This window comes from Aquarana catesbeiana, linkage group LG07 (assembly GCF_042186555.1).
Source record: "Aquarana catesbeiana isolate 2022-GZ linkage group LG07, ASM4218655v1, whole genome shotgun sequence".
In the NCBI taxonomy this organism is placed as follows: Eukaryota; Metazoa; Chordata; class Amphibia; order Anura; family Ranidae; genus Aquarana; species Aquarana catesbeiana.
Window position 1 is genome coordinate 287501255 of NC_133330.1, and position 9133 is coordinate 287510387.

The window sequence follows — 9133 nt, forward strand, 5'->3', positions numbered from 1 at the left end:
GTACAGCTGCTGAGTCCCCATAGTGTAACATAGGCTGCCTTGCACACAGCTCCAGCCACTTAAAAAAAAAAACGCTGATTCACACTGTACAAGCACCCATGTGAATAAGCCCCAAGACAAATATACAGAGCTTTATTTATTAACTCATTACAGTATTATCTTTTAGCTTTAGTAGGAGGTTTGTAAGTTTGTGCTTGTGTCCGCTAATAATGATTTAGTGTAGGGATATGCAATTGACCTCCAGCTGTTGCAGAACTACAAGTCCCATGAGGCATTAGAAGACTGACAGCCACAAGCATGACACCCAGAGGCAGAAGCATGATGGGACTTGTAGTTTTGCAACAGCTGGAGGTCCGCTAATTGCATATCCCTGATTTAGTGTATTTTACAGCAGGACAGAGACCATATAAATTAAATTCAGATTAAAATAAAAATGAAAGGCAAAACATTTGTGTATACATATAAAAAAAACATTATGTAGCGGTACCCCCGTAGGGGCTGCAGAATGTAGTAGTTCCACCTGTCACCCTGCCCAGCCTGGCATTCACTTCCAGTCACTCTCCAGACAATGAACAGTCCATCAGCTTTGTTTTTGTTATTTATTGAGGGATTAAACTTGGATGGGGTAAAAGGGAATTATGGGATGCCCAGAATCAATAGCAGAAATCAATATAAAGATCAATTGGAAGGAACCTCTATTTACATCTTCTAGAGCTCCAGCACAACGCTTATTTACAGTTGTTCCTGGTGCAGCTAGCACATGGTAGGCCCAACTCTAACACAGACAGACTTTAGAAACTGCCACTTGTTGACAGGGACTGTGGGCCCCTTTGGTGTAGCAACCAATGGTGAAAGGAAAGTCTTTAGTGTTAGCTGTATTAAGGTGGACTGCTGATCTCAGTCCGTCCTGTGCAGGCTCTGACAACCCTCCTGACTGTAGCCATCCGACTTCTCTGCCAGTAACATCACAGTCTCTCCCGCTGGCTCTATATCCATCTCATGCTGCCTCCCAGTCCACTCCGGCATGCCTCTCCCAGCTCTCCCGACTGTGCCTGTCACTCATGACACCTGATGGATCCCTCCTGAAGATTTACCCGGCAGTGTTCCCCACTGTCTTCTCCTGCTCCTGTTCAGGACACCCCTGGAGTTGTGTGGGGTTCCTTCACAGCTCCGAGCCCCTGGCCCAAGGTCACCCCCCCAAACTGGGGGGCTCCCTCCAATGCCCCGACAGCCTAACACTCCACCTCCAGTTCTTCCACCCGAACATCTCCTCCCCAGCTGGGCTGACTCTAGGTATTTAAGGAGGTCTGCCTAGGGTTGCCACCTTTTCTTCAAGCAAAACCTGAACACTTTAGTGGGGCATTGGCAATTTTTTAATGTATTTTTTGTAGTATACACTATAGGATTGTAAAAGACCTGGTACATATTTGGGTGCCCCAAAGAGAGTAGTGATGCGGCATGCATGGCAGGGGGCCAGGGGAAAGAACAGGACAATTTATGCTACATTCACAGCTAGTTAATTCTTATCAAGCAGCAGTGGAATAATCCTTGTGCAGCGGTTCTGACAAATAAAGTCCCAACCTCCACTTCTCCAGGGCATGTAATTACCAGGAACCACGGCACAAGGATTACTACTCTTGTGCTCGAAAATCATCATCAAATAGTTCCGGTGGAGTAATCCTTGTGCTGCGGTTCCCAGCAATTACATGCCCGGCGGATTGATATACATGAGAAGGCCAGGACTTTAATTTAATTGTTGGGAACCGCTGCACAAGGATTAATCAGCTGCTGCCCAATAAACATTGACTAGTTCTATTCCTTCCGCCAGCTGCTGCCCAATAAATGCGAGTCCTGTTACTTCCCCCGACTCCCAGCTGCCACAGTGCAGTCTGAATAAAGTGTCCGGGTTTTAGGTGGACTGAAACCCAGACACATGATTCAAAATTATTTAAAACCCGGACTGTCCGGGTGAATCCCTGACAGGTGGCAACCCTAGGCCTGCCCCCTGCCAATCCAGGTTGGGGATTGGTCAGGGCTCCTTAGAACACCCCAGACAGCTCCACCTTTCTTCCACTCCTTCTTTATAGAAGCAGAAGGGAGGTAACCAAAAGGTGAAACTAGCTGTGAGTCACCAGCCTACTCTAAGCCACTCCCAGCCACAGATCAAAACAAACAGGCCTAGGCCTGCCTAAATTTAACTGCACTGACAAAAAAATCTTAACTCTAGCATCTACCTAAGTAGAGGGTTCTACATTATAAATACCCTTTTTTCCTTTTTTATAAGTGATCACATACCCTCTATTTTCAGCTGCATAAGGAGCTCAGAGAGCTAGTGGAGAAGAAACAGCAGCACACTGAACTCAGTGAATGGTTGTGTGGGAGGGTGTCAGCACAAGTCTGATCATTGCAGGAGAGAAGGCTGAGTTCCCAGCACAGCTAGAAAACTCACCACATTGTGTTCTTATACCTAGTGTGGTCAGTTTTTAATAGGAATGCAGAGAGGCTGGCAGGAACACAAGGGTTTCACACAAAGTGAGGAATACAAAGAGAATGGAATATTTTTCTCACAGCTACATGGTACAGCATGCACATATCAGCAATAACATATTCTTTAACTTAATAGGCGTTTACCCATTCGCTGCTCTATCCTTAATTAAAACATGTTTGGGTTATACTTTAACCAAAAGGAACTGACATTTAACTGATCTGACTATACTAAAGTTAAATCTGGATGGCTGCCATGGGTTACTACAAATTGCACTGCAGCAAAGTTTTATTACAAACCTCTGGAGTTTACTAAAAAATGAACACAGGGTTGCAGAAATCCTCATAGCTTTCCAAGCTTCCTTGTCTTGACCTTCAACCATTCATTATCTTGGCAATTAGATCAGGCTGACTGGATTTAAAAATGACCTCTGTCATGTTAATGGAAATATCTACAGATCTAAACCTCATTTCTAAGTATTTCAGTAAAATGCAGTAAGAGGCACCTCTGTGCTTTTGGCTGTAAAGAGTACATATGATTTCAGACCTGTCAATCATCACCATGTAATATGATGTGTATGTATATCAGTCACATGTGCAAGCTTTGCTAAAACATATTAATTTAGCGCTACTCCTGCAGGAGCCACTTGGTAATTTGGGTTCTCTGTTCTGCACCTCAACTCCAAGAACAACCTCAGCCCCTCTGACACACCTAGTTGAATAAAAGTTACTACACACACTTACTGCACGCACAGAACACTAGTATAGATATCTTTAACTTGGTTGTGAATTAGCAACAGGAATTCAATGACTCAATGGGGGTTATTTACTAAAGGCAAATCCACTGTGCACTACAAGTGCACTTGTAAGTGCAGTCGCTGTAGATCTGAGGGGGGCATGCAAGTAAAATTTTTTTTAAAAATGCATTTTTGCCTGCACATGATTGGATGATAGAAATCAGCAGAGCTTCCCCTCATTTCAGATCTTCCCATCAGATTTACAGCGACTAAACTTCCTAGTGCACAGTGGATTTGCCTTTAGTAAATCAACCCATCTGCATTGGTACAGGTTAGAATAAATGGTTGTTTGAGCATAAATGAACACACAGAAGGTAGGTTCAGACACAGTCCACTAGACAGTATAATCACTATGCCACGGTAACTTAAAATAGAGTTCTGCACCACTAGACTGGGATTAACTCATGAGTCAGCAATTAACAGTGCGTATAAGAATTAACTGCAATGTGAATATTACTATAACTAGTCTAGAGTTCCCTTTCTAGGAGAATAGCTAAGATATGGTACAATGTCTCCTGAAAGGTACCTCTTAGCATAAGCAATAGGCAAAGGTCTCTCTGTAACAGCCACAAAGAGACAGTCTTTAGTCTTAACTCTTCAGCCAGCTAGCATTGGGGCCCAGTTGTACTGTTGGTGCACATGAGAATAGTCTCAGTCAAGCCTGCAGGCAGCAATATGGCTACTAGATGATTGTATGGTCAGTTCCTAAAGGGCTCAGTCTCTCTAGCAGTAGATGGTAAATCCCCACAGCAGCAGCTCACCCATCCCAGCGATTTTGCAGCTGATCACTCGGTCACACACAACGATTAGTCCACTCTCTGCTCTCTACTCAGATGGCTCTGGCTGTCTGCACCTGGAACTAAGTATTCTGGATCCCACTCAGGCCTCCAAAGTGCAGCGGTGCTGATTCGCACTGGTCAATGATTTGAACGCTCTGGTTTCCCTCACAGCAAGAGGAAGCTGTGCCTTGTACAGCCTGAGAAAATGTAGCCCTTTCCCCCTCTGGGAAATGCAATCCAAAAGCTCTGGATTACAGTAGCGCATCTGTCACTCTCAGTTATTAACACATTTTGTGACATAAGCCCATATTTAGCCTGAGAAAACAAAAAAAAGGGACATATTAATCATACGTAACAGGATTTAAAGTATTGAATAAAATGAAAGAATTTACTTGTATTCATATTTTACAGCATGTTATGAAATGCATTTTATATTAAGGCATAGCTACATCCAAGAACAAAATAAAACCCTTGATGGAATTATAAAAATATGTCAAATTAGGAAAAATTAGGAATTGAGACCCAGGTAATGAATATTTACTTAAAGTTAATGTAAACTCTAACAATGAACTTTTTACTCCCTTTTGGTCTGTTAAATATACAGTCAAAAGTGTTTTCTTATGTCTATTCGACAAGTACCTGTTGATCACCAGAAAAAAAAATGCCTGTTCTCATGGACTCTAGTCATCTACAGGATTTGATGGCTAACTATTTACCAAGTCCAGAAAACATCTTAGTTGGCAGTCTCAGTGGCCATTTTTACAGCCACAACAAGTGGACGTTGGGTCGTTGGAATCTAGAGGAGCTCTTTTGCCATTGGAGGACTCCAGGGGTGAATCTGATGGGCTCTCCAAACAATATTTGCCACCCGTGTTCTTTATTCATCATTATTGTCCACATGCCCAGGGCTAGGATGTCTTCAGTCCATGACCCTTCAGGTTTGTATACCTGTATAGTGGGAGACAGTTTTAGCAACTGCGATCATTCCATTCTGGTCCAGAAAACTAGTGAGTGTAGGTAAAAGGAACACCCAGTATCCAATCAGAAGTAGAAATAAAGGTGAATAGTCATTTTATTGAAAATGGTAGAGCATAATAAAACCAACGTGTTTCAGGGGAAAAGATTCCTCAGGGCTGCTGCTCTATGCTATGATGGATGGGGATGTGCCCAAGATGGTGTGTCTGTGACATTGGGGTCGGGACGATTGCGGTATTCTCTGGTAGTGGTCCAGAAGGCCGTGGATTCCTTACCTTTACAAGAAAATGACATTCCCATTTCCTTGCAATGGGGATGTCCTATTCTAAGAAGATATCCTGCACCTTAATGTGAACACACTTAGAATGATGGGTTGGAGATTGAAGGAAAAGTTGCAGCACTTAGGCCTCTCATTCTCACTCTACTGAAGTCTAGTTCATAAAATTAACATATCATAGGATATGGAATAGATTTATAAAGTTGGCTAAGTAATACAGGTGAAATTGAGAAAACCCTTTGATCAACAATGTCCCCACTTCCTGCAATCGGCTCAGGACAAAGATCTCAAGATTTTTAAAGTGCAGGTATCCACCTTGTTAACTCAGACAGGGATTCGCTGGGCAAACAAAATACTGTTGGTGAAGTTGCTTAGGGCTGCAACGGAGATAAGACCTATGTTCAAATCTGGAAGCACTGGTTTCTCCTCCCTTCTTTCCAACCTCCTCTGCTAATGGTTTTCTTCACAGCTATTGCCTTTGGAGACTCTGGCATTTGAGCATGTGAACCTATTGCTAGGTGTTCTTAGAGTAAGTCATTTTAATACCTTGTCGTGCTTATTTTCATAAGTCATTTGAGAATTTAATTTGGGTTGGGAGACTACCATCATTTCCTTTGAAGGCCGCTTCTTCAGATTGCTTACTCCTTGAGAAACTATAGGCTGTTTGTCCAGCCTAAGGGTCCAAAGAAGAGAGCTCTGACCTTGTCTAGATAAACCTGTATCTGGATTGTCAAGGTGATTCAGATGGCATATTAAGCATCAGGTGTTCCCCACCGCAGTAAATCAGCACTCATTCAACAAGAAGAGTGTCAACCTTATAGGGCATCGTTTACTACGTTTTTGGTGGGTGTGGTGCGCAAGTTACAGTACACCCAACACATTCATAAGAAACTACAAAGTGGATATAGTGCACAGTCCACCTCAGGCATTTGGTGCTTCACTCACGTCTTCGGTCTTATGAATAAAATTTGAGCAACGTCAATCTTCTGTATTTTTCTTTTAGCCATCTCTTGTTATTTCTAGACAAACCCTATGTCATGTACCTGGTCACAGGCTGAAGTGCTGAGAGAGCTTCTCTTGTGGCTGAGTGCAGGGCACCCCTGAAGGTGGTGACAGGGAGTGCTATGCCCAAATAAGCAGGGATTGCCAGCTGTGACAGGCTGAAGTGATGAGATGTCTGCTGGATGGCGGCTGGATGAGCAGGATGCACTGCTGGGCAGGAGACCCTCAGATGTACCAGATGAGACTTGGCAGAGGGAGAGCCAGAAGCAGGGTCAGGAGCCAGGCCAGTAGTCATACATGGATCAACCAGGGGTAAGGCAGCAAGCAGGGTCAGGAGTAAGTGGAGATCATACACTGGTAATCAGGCAGCAGCGGAGTCCAAAGAGCAATCCTAAGGTCATACACGTATAAGCAGGCAGAAGCGGAGTCAATGGAACAAGCCTTGGGTCAAAGCTAGGAATAGACACAAGACAAGTCAAAGGCAAGCCGGGTCAGTAACAGGAAATCCAATAATATCAGGAACAGGAACTCAGGAATACACGGGGGAGCTGAAGATCATTCAGCAACTTGAAGTTCAGCCATGCGCGTATGTGATTGCACATCTATGTTCGCCACCGTTCGCGCCCACGCATTCACACTGGCAAATGCCTGAGTGCCAAAAATCTGTGAATTTTCTGATGTGCCCATTCTTCTGCAAACCATTCTCTGACACCCTACAAGTATGTACAGTATGTAAGTATCCTACAAGACAGTTGTTGCCCATGTTTACCATGCTTTTGTCAGCATGTTTTCCCTCCCTGGTGTCCATTGCAAGTTTAGTGCTTTAGTGAACACTGGAGTGGGGAGAGTTGGAGGCCAATTTGTGCTATTTTAAGGGGCTGTCCTGAAGGGCCAAGGTCTGGAGTTAACCCTGCAAGTATGGGGACAGAAAGACAGCCATGAAAGGAAAATTGAGTTAAGTATAGACAACTTTTTTTTGCATTAATAGTGTATAAAGTACCGGTATAAATTTTGCGCTCACCCTAAGAAAAATATGAAATTAAAGGTGCTGCTACTCATAAAATCCAAATACACAAAGTGTACAAAAATTATATTAGTGCACAACCTATAAACCCTAGTGATACAATATATATGTATATTCATATATTCAATTAATCCACTTAAAGCCCATAGAAAAAGGAGAAACCATGAAATAAAGTAGAAAAAAGTCCAAATAAGCGTGGTTTATAAGTGAAGCGTGAGTCACAAAAATGGTGCTTCGGAGTGCTCTTTCCCCCATGCAATACACGCCTCTTACAAGAAGGGCTGGATCTCAAGGTATAGAGATCTAGCTCGCTCATATAGGTATCCACCAATAGGGATCTTCCACTCCTGAGGGCGCTCCCTCCCCTTAAGAAGACTGCTTCACTCTGCTTAAGATATGTATCATATGTCCTCGGTGTCCATGCGGACCATCCCACTGTAGGTTCTCCCAGCATGTAACAAAATGATAGAAGGCAAAACAAGCAAACAGCTGCGGACTTCGCCTGAAGGCTGGTACGTGGTGATGTAATAGAGTTCGGCTCCACACAATGCATTTCTCCATACAAGACATCGACTGGGAACGGAGGCTCTTTTCCCAGCCAATACTTTGTATAGAGAAACTCATCGGGTAGAGCTGAACTCTGTGACGTCACCATGTACCAGCCTGCAGGCGAAGTCCGTGGCTGTTTGATTGTTTTGCCTTCTATCATTTTGTTACATGATACGGTTGATTAGGGTCATTTGGGTAGTTTCTGTTGCCATTATGATTTAAATAGAGTAAACACAGTTGATTGATAATACATGGATTCAGCCAAACACCAACCATGAGTGAATAAAATGTTTTTGTGTTATCATTCATATTCTCTGAAAAATGGCCAAGAAATCATAAATTCTGCCAGGGTATGTAAACTTATGAGCACAACTGTATATAAGCGAGTTAGATCTCTATAACTTGAGATCCAGCTCTTCTGGTAAAAGGCGTGTATTGCATGGGGAAAAGAGCACTCAGAAGCACTGTTTTTGTAAAATCACTCTTCACCTATAAACCACGCTTAAAGCAGTTGTATACTTATTTTTTAAACTTTTACCTACAGGTAAGCCTATAATAAGGCTTACCTGTAGGTAAAAAAAATATCTCCTAAACCTGTACGGTTTAGGAGATATTCCCCTCGCAATGAGCCGCTGACTGCAGCTGCGCATGCGCACAGGGGATTCTTGTCTGAAAGCCTGGCAGACGCCAGACCTTGCCGGAAAGAAGTCTCCTGCGCGCATGCGCGTGAGTGACGACATCGCGGCTCCGGCCACTCACAGCGCCAGAGCCGCGATACCCGGGAGACACGCCGAGGGGAAATGTCAGCTCCCTCGGCATGGACCGGGTGAGATGCCGGCGCCTCGTTCTAAGGTAAATATCTCGTAATGAACTAGTATGCGGTGCATACTAGCTCATTATGCCTTTTCCCTTACAGGTGTAGGGAAAAAAAAAAAGTCAGCGGGTTTACTACCGCTTTAATTAGACTTTTTTTTTTTTTTTTTTTTTTACTTTATTTCATGTTTTCCCTTTTTTCTATGGACTTTAAGTGGATTAATTGAATATACGAATATACATATATATTTTATCACTGGGGTTTATAGGTTGCACACTTATATAATTTTTCGGAACAATTTTTTGCATGATTGCAGTTTTCCAGTCGTCAGATTTGGTGGCTGCATTATTTTCTTTTTTTAGGCTAGGGTAATGTCTGTGCGGGTGATTCCCACTGTGGGTCTGCACCTGTTCCCACAGCCAAAACCACCCA